General features: G+C 34.8%; 1 protein-coding gene across 6 annotated transcripts in view; it reads left to right on the plus strand.

Annotated features, from left to right (window-relative positions):
* Positions 1–18,219, plus strand: part of CCDC91 (coiled-coil domain containing 91) — a 347,143-nt gene that overhangs the window by 24,027 nt on the left and 304,897 nt on the right. The gene's annotated exons all lie outside the window — the stretch shown is intronic.

Consider the following 18,219-nt stretch of genomic DNA (forward strand, 5'->3'; position numbering starts at 1 on the left):
TTTGTTTGTGTGTATATAGGTCAGTTATGTTTCCTGCTCTGAGAAACAGTGACCTTATATAGAAAATGCCCTTGGGTCCCAGTAGTGCAATCCCCTCTTTGGGCTCTGTGTGCCTTCTTGTTTTGACTGGGCCCTGATTGCTGTAGTTGTGCTGGTAGATGGGGCTGGCCTTCCCCCGCTTATCGCCCTCCCCTGTGCTACTTCCCCCTGGGGTTTTCTACCAGAATATTATTTGGTATTTGGTAGATGCCCATCCCAGCTGAGTCTGCCTGCCTGTGGGGAGAGGCAAATCAGGGTTCACTATGGGGGGGGGGTGCCTGGTGGGATGGGCAGGTTGGTGGGGTCTTCAGGAGCACACTTGAATGGGGTGAGCTGTGCTAACAAGGAAGATGGAGTGTTAGAACTGGCTCTTGCCTGTGTCAGGCCACCTAGCCTGAAGGAAGGCTAAAAAAATGGCTCCTGCCAGCACTTCTCTTCTGGGGGAAAGCTCCCATTGACCCCCTTCCTTCTGGAGCATGCCTAAAAATTAGTAAATCTCCTTCCCCTACAACCCAGGTGCTCTTTAAACCTCTGCCTTTTTGCTTGGTTTTAGAGTAATAATATAGGCCCTTCAAGAGTGAAGTCTTGATTTCTTATAGCCCTTTTGTTCTGAGTTATACCTGCTGGCTTTCAAAGCTGGATGTTATGGGGTCTTGTCTTTCCAGTGCAGGTTCCTGGGGCTGGGGTTGCTGAAGTGGGGCCTGATCTTCTTGTTCCTCAGGAAGGACTTCCACTCCTGTAATAGCTTTCCCATTTGTGGGTTACCATGCAGGGGGTTTTTGTTTCTGACCACTTCTCAGTCCCTCTTGCCTTTTTTGATTTGACTTTTTTTTTTTTTTTTTTTTTTTTTTTAAATATCCCTAGCTGTGGAAGAGCTGTCCTGCTAGTCTCCAGGTCATTTTCAGAATGAGTTGTGTTATATGTATTTGGAGTGTCAGTGTGTCTCTGGGTGGAGGTCAGCTTGGGATCCTCTTAACTTCGCCATCTTCCCTGCAGTCTCTTTCTGATTTTTTGAAATGGCTGTTAATTTTGTTTGGATTTAGCTATTTTGAGTTTTATCGTATTGATTGTTGAATTTTGTTGTATTATTTCAAGTAGTGTATATTGTTCCAACTCTCATTTGTGCTATTTAAAATCACTTGGATTATTTTGAGGCATATTTTTAAGATTTGTTAGTGTGAGTCCCGAACAGACTTTACTGTAGGTTTCATTTAACTCCACAACTAAGGAGATGTGCTCCCGAGGATTCAGCTGAATTCTCTATGTATTACAGGGTTTATCCAGTCTGACTAGTAGGAATATAAATCATTGCCCACTCTGTGAGCTCCAGATGTTGTACTCATTTTTGTTTATCTTTTCCTTGTCTTCTGTAATTTTCTGTCATTGTGTATGGGTTTTAGTCATCTCAAGACTTGGGCAGACTTTTCTATCTGTCTCTGGGATTTTTAGTATAGTTTTCTTAAGTTCTTGGCCCTGGAAGTTGTAATTGCCTTACAAACCTTTAACAGTCTCCTCAACTCAGTTTTGCTTGGGTTCCCCCACTATGTCTTGTAGCCTGTAAGCGGACTCCAGGTTGTAAGCTGGGCAACTACAATGCTTTCTTTGCTTATTTCCTTTCCTTCAAGTGTTACAGTCCTGTGCTACCTGTGGTCTAATATCTGAAAACCACTGTTTCATATATCTTGTTCAGTTTTCTAGTTGTGTTAGTTGGAAAAGTAAATCAGACGCCTGTGTCTCCATTTTTTGAAAGTAGAATGTTATCTTTATAGTCTAATTTAAACTTTCCTTCGTCCTTTGTCATATTTTTCCTTTGAAGTAACCACAGTACAGAAGATAATGGATATTTTAGGGGTGGATGGTTGTGAAGATGTTTGCAAGTAAACTGCTGGTGATAGTTAGGAAATGTGTGTTTTATTTTTTTCTGTTCACTCTTTTTATCTTTTATTATAGTTTATATTATATAAAGTATTTTATAAAAAGTAAAGTCTCTCCTTGTCATTATATCTTTGTATAAAATTTACACGCTAGGAATATGCACCGTATTTTTTGGTAATTTCCTGTATTTTAGACACATACTTCCTACTCTTAGTAAACCTTGAGAAACCAGACATTTCTCAGTTCTGTATCCATAATAGATCATTGTACTTAGCAACTGTTTAGAAAACACACTCATTTTGACATAATGTGAAAAATTTTAGTGTACAAATTTTATGCTATTTGGTTAATTAGAGATCCTTAATATAGTTCAAGGCTTTTCCTGTTCATTTTCTGAAATGGGTCTAATCTGATCTTTCTCCAGATCTGTATTCTTTCTGACTAGGTGACAGTTCCAGAGCTTTCCATCCTTGGCACTATTATCCTTTTCGTTGTGTTGAAACAGTAGTTTATATGATAGCTGCAGCTGCATTTGGATAGCTCTGCTGCTTTGGTCTTTTCAGGATTCATGCATGTGTAACAAATACCAGCAGTAACACCATCTCTAAAGGACGAGCACTATAGATATGTACAATTTAAAATTATTTCTTTTGGAAACTCCTCTATTTTTCCATTCTTTCTTTATTTCTACTGGAAATTATATGTGTTCTTCAAGGTTATGCAAGCTTTGACAAGCTGAGCTTTGCTAGCCTATCCAAGGGAAAAGTCAGCACCCCACATAGAGCCAAAATGGAGGGGGAAAAATCCCCAATTTTAATGGCACTGTGTCAGGAAATGGAAAGCCTGGTGGGGCATGTGTGCAGATAGATGTAAACTTATAGCTCTGCATGCTGTTAGGTTTCCATTGTGTTCCTTTAATGTCTTATAGAGACAATATAATACAGGTGTTGGTGAGAATTTTTTTCCTTGACTTTTTAAAGGAATAGGTGGGTGTTTTTGTGATGCTGTCAAGATAAAATTTCTATTTTTTTTTGAAATATTTACTATCTGCTATTTCTGTAAATAAATGAGTCTTTATGTAGCCTTTGCATTTTAGACACATTACTATTGTTGTGTGCTCACTTATGTTTGGCTCTGCTTTCAATTGGTTTCTTTTTTCTTAGACTTGACCTATTTGATGTACATACCCAACCTTCTAGTGTTCCAGTGCAACTATATGCTCCTTATCTCCTTTCTTCTTTTGCTTGTCTCTTGAGCAAGATTTCTCCCTTTATGTTTATTCTTTCCTCTTTTGAAACTTCCTTCTTTGGTATAGCATTTCACTAGGGTATTATTATATAATTTGGTAAGTTAAGTAATCCTCATTTATTAATGATACTGGTGTAGGAAAAGACATTAGGTTGTGAGTTTGATTGCTAAGAAAGAATTCTTGAGGTGTTTTTGATGCAAAAAAGTGGTTTTATTAAAGCATGGGGACATGCTTTAATGCATGCTTTTGTGGGCAGAAAGAGCTGCACTGGGGTCATGAGGAGAGGCCCCTTACATAATTTCAAGTTGGGAGGAAGTTAGAATAGCTTAGGTTTCTAAGGAATTTTGGAATAAGGTTTCCAGGACCTTGAGGGGGCTAGCTATTATTGGGAAAAGTTATTTGTTACTGTCTAATAAAAAGTGAGTCATGAGACCCTTCAGATGTATATCGTGGGTCAAATGCTTGGGAGGTGATTGCCAACATGTATCTTGGAGGGTAGGGATAAAGGAAGTTTCCAAAGAAGTTTTTAATGTTAAAGTAGACTTAGAGGATCTTGGAGGTTGAGCTAAGATTACTTGTTGTCCTTAGCAAATAGTAACATCGATGCAGCTGAATCCTTAGAGGAATGTCACTCTCTGTTTCAAGGACTTGTCAGTGGGCTGTAGGTAGTAAGGAAATTTAATAATTTTTCTTCTGCCTGTGTTTCCCACATCAGTACTGCTAGTAATAGTAAGGAGTTTTGGTATTTAAATTGACAATCAGAGGAGGTGTTAACTTATGTCATTAATTTTACAATGTTAAGCACTTTGAGTGAGATTTTCTTTTCTTTTTTTTTTTTTTTAATTTTGAGGGTTTTTAGTTTTTATCTAGATTCTTACTATGAGGGAAAGAAATGTCTTAAAACAAGTAAGTAGTCTCCTAAAACCATAGGTTCTTGGAGGAAATTATGTCAGTTGAAACTTAGGCCAGTAGAGATATGTCTGTACTGTTTCCTTGGTAGCTTCAAGTCAGGTATTTTCATGGATGCTCTGCTTGTCCCAGAAAGAGAGCCTAAAGCTGAGTTTTTCACTTGGGGAGTGCTTAAATGCTCCACGAATCACTGACCAGATTTGTTTCATTTTGTGCCCATGTGGTTTCTGTGGGTAGTTTGTTGTTTTAAAAACTTTGAAAGAAGAGCATTATTTTTTTTTCCTGGCAATCATGCGTATCCTGTGCAAGTATTTTTCATTATTAATAATCTTGAGAAGAACCAACTCCAGGTCATAATGCAGTTGGCTAAAATCACAAGGTTTTATCCAGTCATCCCATATGATTTGTGTCTGGTTTGCCAAAATACATTAATTTGAGGTTCCCAAAGGGCAGAGTAATGGTTTTCTCTCCTGTTTTTGACACCCACCTGTTTTTGGAAATTATTTCTATCAATTTTGTGTAAATTAACAGTCTTTCAGAGGCATTCATGAGATATTTAGATTTAATTTTTTCTAGGCCTATATACTGTTTTTACTTTGGGTTGAGTATTTCCCTCCTTTCTTACTCTATATAGCAATTTCCCTTTGTTTTTGTCTTGAATTCGATCTTTCTCATTGTGTTTTGTTTTTCATCTTCTTTCTCATTTAGGCCTAGTGGTTAGAAATGTTGTCTTTAGTTGAATTTTAAAGTGGTTAAGTTTTTGTCCTTTTGCGTTCTCCTGTCCAGTAGTGAGGGTTTGCTTCTGAAGGGACACTGCAAACTTTTTAGTAATGAATTTGGGTTTAAAGAGAAATTGAATGAAATTCCTGAGTTATTTCAGAAGTTGTAACCTCATGTTATTTACATTTCTGGCCACACTGAAGGTTTTCATGAAAGTGAAGTAGTGTCGTCAAGATTTTGAAAGTGAAGCTTTTGTGTCATCAGCCTGTTGGCATGAAATGTGTTTTTAGGATTTTGCTAGACCAGAATTACTATATTAAATAGTCCACATAAATGTAGGTAATAAGTGAATTAACCAGTAACCTCCTAAGTCCAGTGGTTTCTGTTCATTTCTTATCTCCTTTGGCTTCTATTATAGCTATTTCCATCCGTATACACTTTTCCTGTATGATTTCTAGGGCATCATTCTTTCTTTTTATATTTATGATCATTTCTTTTAATTTTCTTTTACTGACTTACTTTCTTCGACTCATCCCTTGAGCAGTAATGGTTTTCTATGTTTTTTATATTCTTGGCCTAATTAAAAAAAGCTTATTGTTTAAAATCATTTTAGATTTATGGAAAAAATTGTGAGTCTGTAGAGAGTTCTTATATATCCCACTTGTAGTTTTCCCCATTATTGATATATTAGTATGGTGCAGTTGTTAAAATTAATGAACCACAGTTTATACATAATTATTGACTTAAGTACATACTTTTTTTTCAGATTTCCATAGTTTTTATGTATTATCCTTTTTCTTTTCCAGATTCCCATATAGGCAGGATGTCATATTACGTTTAGTTATTATATGTACTTAAGTTCTTCTTGGCTGTGATGGGTTTTTAAACTTTACTTGCTTTTGAGGACTTTGACAAATTTGAGTAGGAGTTTTATAGATTGTCTTTCAAGCAGTTGGGGTTGGCCTGATATTTTTCTTATGTTTAGAGTGAAGTTAGGGGTTTTAGAGAAGAGACCACAGATGTAAAATATCATATTTATCATGTCCTATCAAGGGTACATACTATCAACATAACTTAATCATTGTCTATATTGACCTCAGTCATTTGGCTGAGGTGTTTTGTCAGGCATCTCTGTTTTACAGTTCGTCTTCTTTCTTCCTCTTTCCATTTGTGGTGTTCAGAACAAAATCAGTGTGTGCAGGCCACACTTCAGGAGTGGGGAGTTCTCTGAGGGTAGAGTATCTGTGTAAATTAATTGGAATTTTTCTGCATGGTTTCTCTCTAGCCTGTTTGCTCATAGAAAGTGGAGGTAATGATAGGGATCTTCTGAGGATTAAAAGTGATAATGTATCTAAAGAGTTTAGGTATGTGTCTGGTACAAATTAGTACATTGTAAAAGAAAGTTATTTTTATTATTCTGTGACCTCTTTTAGTCTCTGTGGAATGGCCTTTCACAATTTGGCTCTTGGCCACTTAACCAGCAGCTTCATTTGTGCTTATTCTCCTGCCATATTTACTGCATCATCCAACAATTTCACACTATTTGTTATACTTTCTGGGTTGCCATACTACATTTTTTGTTTTCTTTTGTTTTTTGTTTTTTTATACCTGTCCCTTCTCACATGTTCTTTTGTCAGGAATGTTTTTCATCTTTCTTGACTAATAGGAAAACTGGCTTCTACATATCCCTCAGTATTCAACTTAAATATTCCCACCATGAGAGCTAATCATCACCATTTTCTGTTCTTTTTAAGAAATCATGTTATTATATTATTTAATTTATAGTATTTGAGCTAATTTAGGTTCTATTCCTAACCTAGAAAGAACTTTTACATTAGATTTCCAAGGTTAGCTTAATATGTTTGAGTACTTAATTTAGATATTGAAATGCTATATATTATGGATATTATAAGCCTCAAAAAATACCCCCCAAATAGTGACCATATGGTGACTAACTGGCTCTACTACTATTACAGAATTTTAACAATACTTTTTTTTAACGTTGTAATTTTGGGTTTTGAACATGTGGGTTGTGAAAAGTAAACTGGAAATCTTGTCTCTTGGGTTGGAATCTGGTATGGCTTCAAATGACAAACAAAATATTTTAGTATGTACATGCCAGGTAAAATTTCGAATGGATTTTCCATAGGGTACAAACTTTTGAAGCCAAATAATGTAAAGTGATTTTATACTTGTAGACAGATTCCTGTTGAGTTACTTTGGTTTTTATTAACTTGTGGGAAAATCAGTAGGTGATTAAGCAAACAACTAAGGAAATATCTTTGTACGTCCTTTGTGCAGTTTGTTCCTGTTTACTTGTCACAGGGTTTTCAGGGAAGAGTTCTGAGATGATGTGCCAAGAGTTGGTATCCTGAGTCCAGTGGGTTTTTCTTTTTGTTTTTAAAATGACAGGTGTATTTCAAGATCTAGAATATCTTGCTTTGTTCCAAGGAATTATCCTAGAAGAATTGAAATTAGTAATTTTAGATTTTTAATTGTACTTAAACGAAGATATGTATATTTTCTTCCTTCTAATTTACTTGAGGATTTTAGGAGAAGTACATTGTGTAACATTAGGGGGGCCAGTTTAGAAAGGTCTAGGTAAATTTATTGTCTTTCAACTTGCATTATTCTTATTTATATGAGTGGCTGGGGATGTCACAAGTAATTTGAGGTCTATATCTGGTTTTATGTTGAGTGAATCTGATCTAGGCTCAGTTATCTTCAATGGTGATTTTCCCAGCTGTAAATTAAGAGCTTGGCATTGAAAATCATGTGGTTTTGTGTAAGTAGAATTCAAATTGTGATGTTTTCTCTCACTTCATAATTCTAATTTTAGAGTTTTAGTTTTTATAGTAGAATAATTCACTCTAGAAAAGTCTAAAATCTGATTGTCCATATATTGCCAGGAACATTGATGGTCAATGGTTTGTCAAAGTGGATATCCTTAGTAGAAATATGGTGAAGCATTTACTCATCTACTCATAGAATTATAACCATGAATTTTCTATCTTTTACTTGTAGAGTCTACAAGAACTGTGTTTGCATTCTCAAATTTCTTGGAAGCACAGAGCTATCTATGAAATTTTCTCTTCATTGGTAAAAAGGGAAGAATGGGGGATAAGTCTACTTGAGCCACTTACTGCTCTTTTGACTTTCCTTAAAAAAAAACAAAACTCACCTTTCAAAATAGTGGTTTGAATTCAATAGGGTTACAGTCAGAATACTGCAGGTACTATGAAGTCTTTTCTTGTAGCTGTCACCTACTTGTGCAGTGCCATCTACTTGATTATAAATGCCTTGAGGATTGAAGTTACTTTATAATCATCTTTGTGTTACTCTTAGCTTCTCACATAATTTATACAGAGTAAGTGGGTTTGTTGAATTAAATTGAATTGACTTGAATTGGAGGGGCTGGGGCATTAGTCAGATGGAAAAACAGGGCTAATCTGAGGGAAGCTAAATCTTATAGTCCTTTTAGATACCTTGTTTTAGTTTAAGTAATCAAGAATGGTGATGTTTTATTTACCTTTAAAACCCTTATGATTGACTAGTCAGAAATTGTAGCATGGCCTGTTACCAGCTAGGAATTTACCTTTCAATAAGCTGCTCTGTGTGATGGTTAAAAAATGCCATTACATATGTTGTTTTCAGGGGATAGTTTTCATCAATTAATTTCTAGACTAAATTCTTCAGTTTTCATTTGTTGCTCTCCCGTTTAAAAAACTAACGTGTATGGGGCACCTGGGTGGCTCAGTGAGTTAAGCCGCTGCCTTCGGCTCAGGTCATGATCTCAGGGTCCTGGGATCGAGCCCCGCATCGGGCTCTTTGCTCAGCAGGGAGCCTGCTTCCCTCTCTCTCTCTCTCTTTCTCTCTCTGCCTGCCTCTCTGCCTACTTGTGATCTCTGTCTGTCAAATAAATAAATAAAATCTTTAAAAAAAAAAAAAATAAAAAACTAACGTGTAATTTACATATATTGTGAAATGTACCCATAGGAGGCATATAATTTGTTGTGTTCTCTTTCTACTATATACTCTAATTAAGATCTAAAACATTTCCATTTCCCCAGAAAGTTCTTCAGGTCCCCTTGTACTCTCTTTCTCTACACCATTTACCTCATCCCCTGATTCACTCTTCTGATTTCTTTTACATAGATTAGTTTTACCTGTTCTTGATCTTCCTACAAATGGAATTACACATTATGCACTCTTTGTGAGTGGCTTAGGCTGCCCAGCATAATGTTTTTGATTTTTTTTTATTATTACTAAGTCAGTTCACTTCAGTATGACACATGCAATTTACCGTCTTCACCATTTTAAAGTGTACAAGTCAGTGGTTTTTAAAAATTATTTATTTTATATATATATATATTTTTAATTTTTTAAAAAATTAAAAAAAATTTTTTCAGTGTTCCAAGATTCATTGTTTATACACCACAATGTAGTGGTATTAAGTATAACCACATTGTGTTAACCATCACCACCATCCATCCACAGATCTCTTCATCTTGCAAAACTGAGACTTCATCCTTATTTCTTAATTTAAAAGACATTTTCTGAAAAGAGGTTATAGCACAAACTCCTTAATCAACTCAATTGGATATTGTTTATAAGAATATTTTTTGGGGTGGCTCAGTAGGTTAAGCATCTGCCTGCAGCTCAGGTCATGATCCTGGAGTCTCTTGATCGAGCTCCATGTCGGCCTCCCTGCTCAGCAGGGAGCCTGCTTCTCCCTCTGCTCCTCCCCATTCTCTTGCTCTTTTTCTCTCTCTCACAGTCTCTCTCTCTCAAATAAATAAAATCTTTAAAAAAATTCTTTTTTTTTTTTTGGGTGAGAATGGTTAGTCATAAAAATGGTATGTACATACCTTAAAACATAGTTTATATTTATAGTCCAGTCTTCTGATATTAAGTCCATATCTTTCCTGTGAGCATACGTCTGCTGAGTGGAATTCATCATGGCCTTTTTAAAATCACACCTTTAACCATTGTCTTTAATATCTAGTTTGATTTTCCTTTAGTATAGTGAGACAGTTGAAAATAGTCCCAGTGGTTACTGTACCAAATTTTTATAGTCTTGCTTCTTGAAAATGTGTTTTTAAAAGCAACTAGAATTTATCGGATTGTTATGAAATATTCAACTTACTCATGGAAACAGTGACTTCAATTCTTAAAGATTTTTAAAATATTTAATCACATTATATAATAATATTAACAAATAAACTGGGATAAATATGTTAAGAACAAAACAACTGATTCTCAGTAGTGTATGGTCAACCTGTGGTAGCATAGTTGCAGGGTATGTCTTACTTAGTAGCCTTAACACTTTCTTTAACACAGTAAAAATCAAAAGTAATGGGGAGTACAGGTTTATTTAATGATTAACTTATGGGTTATTTAATGGAAGACAAGAGAAACTTGTACTGTAGATACTAAATTATAATTTAAAAGTTTTTAAAACTTTCATTATCGTACAAGCAGTCTGCTGTCTTCCCTATTGTCATGGTGAGTTTATTTGTACATAAAATGAAATCATAGGTTTTGTTTGAGTTATCTGTTGTTGTGCAGCAAACAACCCCAAATCTTAAAGGATTAAACAACCATTTTATTTCATTCACAATTTTGTGGGTCGGGAATTTGGGAAGGATTTTGCTGGTTATATATTGTTGTGGTCATCTAGCACTGAGGCTACAATTACTGGAAGAGTGGGAGATTCATTAAGTATTTTCTCTTCATGTGGTTGCTCCACATGGCTATTTTGAGTTCCCTTGCAACATAGGAGTCTCAGGATAGTCAAATTTCTTCTGTGGAGAGTGGCATCATCCAGAGCAAGTTTTCCAAAGGACGGTAAGTTGAAGCCATCAGGTCTGAGCCTGGAAAATGGTACAGTGTCGTTTCTGCCACATACTACTGGTCAAAGCCATCATGGAGGCATAGATTCCACTTCTCTATAGGATGAATGCCAAAGATTTTGTGGCCATTTTTAATCTGACACAGGTTTAAATGGTCTATACAATTGATGACATTTTTATTTTTAAAAGCCCGAGAATATTTCTGGTGGATGTCAACATTGCAGTCTCTGGAAGAACACATGGGTCTGTATTTAACTGATTCAAATTGTAAATGAATATGAAACATCTGGAGAGTTAAACTGGTGAAGGATAGAATGCTGGCAGCAACATCATTATAGTAATGGCTGCTGGACAGTTCTAATTTATCAGTTCAGTGCCTGTTTTACCAGTAGGTTTGAGTTTCAGTCTCTCAGAGCATTTAAAAAAAAAAAGAGAGAAGAACAAAATTCAGTAACATATAGATGAAATTGAATTTTAATCTTTTGGCAGGCTGCAAATTCCGTTTGGTAGCTTGGTAACCGACATTTTAGACAACAGTGTGATTTGGTTTTAAGTGGAGTAGGTCATTTTCAAATGAATTAAATAATTTGCAAGTAACTTCTTTCTTCTTTGTTACTTATACTCGAAGTAGTGTCATTTATGTATATAGTATATAGATAGGTAAAAATTTTTTTTTTAAATATTTTATTTAGGGGCACCTGGGTGGCTCAGTGGGTTAAAGCCTCTGCCTTCAGCTCAGGTCATGATCTCAAGGTCCTGGGATCGAGCCCCACATCGGGCTCTCTGCTCAGCAGGGAGCCTGCTTCCTCCTCTCTCTCTGCCTGCCTCTCTGCCTACTTGTGATTGCTATCTGTCAAATAAATAAATAAAATCTTAAAAAAAAATATTTTATTTATTTATTTGTCAGAGAGAGAGAGAGAGAGAGAAAGAGAGCATGCCAGCACAGGCAGACAGAGTGGTAGGCAAAGGCAGAGGGAGAAGCAGGCTCCCCACCAAGCAAGGAGCCCGATGTGGGACTCGATCCCAGGATGCTAGGATCATGACCCGAGCCGAAGGCAGCCGCTTAACCAACTGACCCACCCAGGCGTCCCAAGATCGGTAAAATTTACCACTGATTTTAAATACAGTGTCCTGGGATGCCTGGGTGGCTCAGTGGGTTAAGCCTCTGCCTTTGGCTCAGGTCATGATCCTAGGGTCCTGGGATTAAGCCCTGCATTGGGCTCTTTGCTTGGCGGGGAGTCTGCTTCTTCCCTTCTCTCTGCCTGCCTTTCTGCCTGCTTATGATTTCTCTCTCTGTCAAATAACTAAATCTTTATAAATAAATAAATAAATACAGTATCCTTTATTATTACTAATGATAAAGGAAAATCAGATCTTCCAGGTCATTTCTTTCAATGACACACTGTGATCTTTTTTGATGTCCTGTGAAGACGCAGGGAAGAATATCTAAAATGATCATTAGAAATACCTTCTTTCACTAGGTTTTGCCATGCTTTGCTCTTGGAAGTAATACCACTTTTATTAAGATCAGCCAACATTAGAGTGTTGTTTTGTTAGATCTGAGACTGACTATATCAAAGAAATTCTATTTAATCTGTATGAAATGAATGTAACTAAGGTGTTGAATTATTTTTTGAATAAAGCAGAAATGGAAATACTCTTCCTTTCCTTGTGATTGTTTGATGCTGTTACCTGCTTTTCTGATGGTGCCCAAAGGAATTACTTTCACATGTTAAATCCACTATAATTTTACGTGATTCCTCTCTTTAGTTAAAGGCTGGTTATTCCCAGTGACTTGTATAGCATTGTTATTAGTAATTACTCATTAAATTTCTTATGTACTTTTGTTTTATTACATAATGCATAGAAATAAATAATTTTTGGTAGTCATTAACATAGTTCCCTTATTTTATATGAATATGTATTAGGTAGAGGTAATTTTCTGTGGAAGAGTATTACTATTCAGCTTTGTTCTTTTATATATAATATAGATATTCTTAATAGCAGGATAAAATTATATTTATGAGCTTAATGTCACTGTTGTATTATAATTTGCCTTTTCTCTCTTCCATTTAATCTTTCTTGGCTTGAATTATTTTATTTTATAAATTATTTTAATATCTACTATTTTTATCTTGAAGTATGATTTTTTCATATGAAGTAGAAAAACCAAAAAACTGAGACTGCTGTACTCAAAACAGTTCACATGAAAGTTTATATACTATATTAAAACATGGCTCAGATTATGTAAAATGATGTGTAGTCCCTGTTACCTTAAAATTGGCCATGTGGTGAAATATGAAAACCGTTCTTAGTAACTAGAGTATCTTTAAAACCTATAAAATACAGGTGAGCCCCAATTTAGGACCACATAAAATGTGAAAATCTGATTTATGGAAATGGTTAGGACTTACTTGCATTATAGAATGATTTTTCCCCAGTTTGTTGAAAAATACACTTTCATGTATAATGTAGGTATATAATATGTATAATGTTTTTGCAGTTAAGTAGTTTTCAATACTTAATACTTTTTATTTTTGTGTAAGTATAATAATGATGATACATTTTATTTTTTTAAGATTTTATTTATTTATTTGAGAAAGAAAGAGAGAGAGAGCACAAGTAACCAGAGCGGCAGGCAGAGGGAGAGAGAGAGCAGACTCTGCCAAGCAGGGAGTCCGATGCGGGGCTTGATCCCAAGACCCGGAATCATGACCCGAGCTGAAGGCAGCCACTTAACCAACTGAGCCACCCAGGCGTCCCGATACATTTAATTTTTTAAAAATATTTCATTTATTTATTTGTCAGAGAGAGAGACGGACCACAAGCAGGGGGACCAGCAGACTCCCCGCTGAGCAGGGAGCCCTGTAAGCGACTCCATCCCAGGACTATGGGATCATGACCTGAGCCAAAGGCAGATGCTTAACTGACTGAGCCACTCAGGCGTCCCTGATGATACATTTTACTAGAAAATTATTCACAGCTGCACTTCTTTTACAAAACTGAACATTTATCTCCCTTTAGTCACTTTCATTTGAATATAGTAGGTATGGTTTCTGAAGACTTTAATAGAAAAACAGTAGGTAAAAGTATATATAACTGTGGAATTTTATAATGAATTGAAAATTAGTAGTTCTTTTTGTGTATTTATTTGTAGTTTTATTTGTGTATTTATTTGTGTATTACTGTGTTATTAGTGATTGACTTATTTTCTTTGATTTTTCCTGTAACTCTGAGTAATATGTAATAGTTATGCTAGTCTCTTCCAGTTTGTTTATATATATATAAAACACATGTATATATATGCATTATATATACATATGTTACATGTATATATATATGTATTTTTTTTTACATTGTGGTAGGCAGAAAAATGTCCTCCAAAGGTAACAGTTCCTAATCCCTGGAATCTGTAAATGTTACCTTATTTGGAAAAAGGTTTTTGCAGATATGATTTAGTTAAGGGTTTTATAATGTGATTACTCTATCCTAGGTTTATTCACTCATATAGGAAATAATTATTGAGCATTTACAGTATGTCAGCCATTGGACTTGCTGCTGGGGATATGATAATGGCCAAGAGAAGGATATTTAATGAATAATAACAAAAAAATCTTTGAAATTAATTAAGTAGGGGAAGCAAAGTAGAGGATCTTGAAATAGATCACTATACATACAAGAAGGTTATATATGAAAATTCAGTTCAGGTTAATGTGTATGTATTATTTAGCAAATAGTTCTGGCATATTTGGCTATCCATTTGGGATAAATAAAGTTGGATCTTTATCTTACATGATATACAAAAATAAATTCCACATGGAAGGACTTAGTAAAAATTCTTTAAATGTAGGAGAGGACATGTGCATTCTTGCGGTGAAGGAGACCTTTACCACCACTGTAAACCTACAAAAAGATATATTTGTATGAAACCTAACTTCTGAATGAAAAAATACACTATATAAACAGTGGGTTTGGTGAAGACATTTGCAATTCAGAGGACGGCCGAAGTTGATCTGTTATTTGAAATAACAACTTAGATATTGACAAAAAGGGAGCATATAGGAAGCAATTTAAGAGCCGTAAGCAAAAGGTATGAGGAAGCAAATTCAAGTGGGCAAAAACATGTACAAAGATGTTGAAACTCATGAATAGAAGAAGGCAAATTAAAGTACAGATATAATATTACTGTGTCTATCAAATTGCCTCTTTCAGATCCTGCCGTTTATTTCCAGGGGGTAGCGGGGGTGGGGGAAGAAAGAAAAAGGAAAGGACCAACAGTAATTTTTTGCTGGCAAAGACCTAAAGGAAAAGTTATTTTTGTACTTTGCTGGTAGAAATGTGGTTTAATGGAGCCTTTTTGGAAGAATATCTGACACTGGTTAAAATTAAAAACAAAAACAAAGACACACCTATATACTGATTGATGTAGCAATCGCATTTAAAAAAAATCTGGCCCATAGAAACATACCTACATACCTATAGGTTTCTGTACAAGCATTTGTATTGTCAAAAATTTGGAAACGAAGTATATGCCTGTCAGTGGAGGAATGGTTGAATAAGTATGTATCTATTATGCATCTACAGGATGAAAGCTTAGTAACAGTAAGAGGGAAACAGATACACGAGGGATTTCCATTTGGATATTATTTGTGGGGAATTTGGATTTTTTTTTAAAGGTTTTATTTATTTATTTGACAGAGAGATAACAGGTAGGCAGAGAAGCAGGTAGAGAGAGAGGAGGAAGCAGGCTCCCTGCTAAGCAGAGAGCCCAATGCGGGGCTTGATCCCAGGACCCCGAGATCATGACCTGAGCCGAAGGCAGAGGCTTAACCCACTGAGCCACCCAGGCGCCCCGGAATTTGGATATTATTAAGTGAGAAAAATAAGGTTGAAAAAATGCATGATATTTTATATTAAAAAATGTAGTGACAGTACCGTTATATATGTAGATGTGAAAATGAGAGTACATATGTTATATGAGAATAGAGATATGATTAGGTACATAGTAGGTTGTTAACTTGGACCATTTGGGTGGGTGATGGGTGGAGCTAACATGGGGGGTAGGAGGAAGGGAGAGGTATGTGAGGTTGGGAATCATGTCTGCAAAGTAAGAAGAATTAAAAACAAGTTTCATGGTAGTATGATCATATCTATGCATTAAAGTTAAAATCATGCATTTATGTATTTATATATATGAAAGAATTTTAAAAATTGCATGTAGTGGTATTAATTATTATATTCTTTTGGAAAGGAGAATGGTTAAATTGTTATGTTGATGGAATATTATGCAGATATTAATACAGTTATGAAGAGTGTAATTATTAAGCCATTAATGAGTGAACTGTATTTATGATGTAATATATGAAAAAATAATTTATAGTCTCATGTATAATTTAAATATATATGTATGTATTTAAGTACTGGGATGGAATAGGATAAAATGAAAATACTATAGGGGAGAGTATAATGAATTGTTTTTATATTGTTCTGACAAATTCTGGAGAAAAATATGGCTTAAATGCTATAAATCCAACTTAAATACTCATTAAAAATTAATGTATATAGATTTTGTTTGTGATTAAACATTTAAAAATTAGTCTTTAGGCATTTGCAGGCTGTTTAAATTTGGAACTGACTGGGCATTTTTTAAATCAATATCTCACTCCAAAAGTTAAAGTTTTTCTTGATTTATTAATGAGAAATCTTTGGTTTCATGTACCATTATTTCTTACTACGAGAAAAACTTTGGGTCTTTGGAAGTAATTAGGATAGTTTCATCCTTTCTTTAAGTCACAGTATTGTTATAGATTCAGACAGCCAATTCTATTAATAGCTTAGGCATTGTATATTATTATGTGATGATTGAAATCTTTACAAACTCTTTGAATCTGAATGAAGGTATGAGGAATAAAGAGCAGAAAAAGAAATAGAATTTGCTCTTCCTCCTTCATCTTATTTTGAGAGATCTTTCCAAATCTCTCATATGCTTTATTGTTTTTAGGTGTTTGTAGTGTAGCTTACCTCACCTTAGGTTTTATGAGAGTTTGTGCCCTTTGTATTTATCTGACATTGGTGGTCTGAATTTTCTTGATTTGTGTTTGTTGTCTTTAACTGATTTTGAAAATTTTTCAGCCATCATCTTTTCAGATATTTTTTTGTCTCATTCTCTTTGGCTTCTCTTTCTAAGATTTTAATTACAAATATTATAGACCCTCTGATACTGTTTTGTAGCTCATGACCAGCCATAGTTTTTTTTTTCTTTTCCTCAGGGTCTGTTTGTATGTATTTAAATTTAGGTAGTCTTTTGATTTATTTTTAAGTTTACTGATTTTTTTCTTCTACTCTGTGCAGTTTGATAAGTCCAAAAGGAAGTTTCTTCTCTGGTACTGTGGTTTTCATTATCAGCATTTCCATTTTACTTTTATTTTTGATGGTTTCCATATATCTGTTGATATCTACTTTTGCATGTTTTCTACCTTTACATTATACTCTTACATTAACCACAGTTAATTTTTCTTTCTTTCTTTCTTTTTTTTTTTAATGTTCCTATCATTTGGATCATCTCTTGGCCTAGTTTTGTTGATTTGTCTCTTGACTTCTTTGTTTTTTTTTTCTTTTTCTTTTTTTGCTTGCTTGTCTAATAATTTGTGGCACTGTTTGTAAAAAAGACTGAGATAAGTTGTACTGACGCTACAAAATGGACATACCTCTTTTTCTTCAGGTCATTGATGTTAATGTTTTTAAAACATTCAGAATTAATACGGTATGAAAGTAAGGCAGATACATGATAAAATTGGCAAACCAATTCAAAGGTAAAATGCAGTATAAGTCAAAACATTTTAAAAAGGACACATTTAAATTTTATTTTAACAAAGTTCATACTTTAACTTTTTGAATATATGTAGAAATAAAAGAAAAACTTTATTTTGAAATAATTGTAGATTTATTAACAGAGAAGTTCTGCTTACTTTTCCTCCAGTTCCCAAATGGTTATATTTTATGCAAGTACAGGGTAATATAAACAGGAAAACTGAGAGTCACAGAATGTGTGTCTATAATTCTGTGTCATTTTATCCCACCTGTAGATTCGTATCACCATTCCCTCATCAAAATAGAGAACTGTTCCATCATCAGTAGGATCTCCCTTGTGCTACCCTTTTATAGTCAGTCCTACTCCCTCCCCTCCACCCCCTAACCTCTAGACACCATTCATTTCTTCTCCATATTTATAATTTTGTTATTCTGACAATGTTATATAAATGGAATCATACCACATGTGACCTTTTTAGTTTAGCTTTTTAATTTTTTTTTCTTTTTACTCATGTCAAGGATGCCCTTGACATCCATTCAACTAGTTGTTTCAGTAGTGCTCTTTTTTTCTCCTTTTAATGCTAATGCTTCAGTGGTGTGGATGTGGCACAGTTTGTTTAATATCTACTTATTTTAGGGCATTTTTATTGTTTCCAGTTTTTGGATATTAAAAATAAAGCCGTGTCCAGTCATGTACAGATTTTTCTGTGGATATATAAGTTTTCCTTTCTTTGGGAAAACTGCCCAGAAGATCTTATTCCTAGA

Source organism: Mustela lutreola, chromosome 8 (genome assembly GCF_030435805.1).
Source record: "Mustela lutreola isolate mMusLut2 chromosome 8, mMusLut2.pri, whole genome shotgun sequence".
NCBI lineage: Eukaryota > Metazoa > Chordata > Mammalia > Carnivora > Mustelidae > Mustela > Mustela lutreola.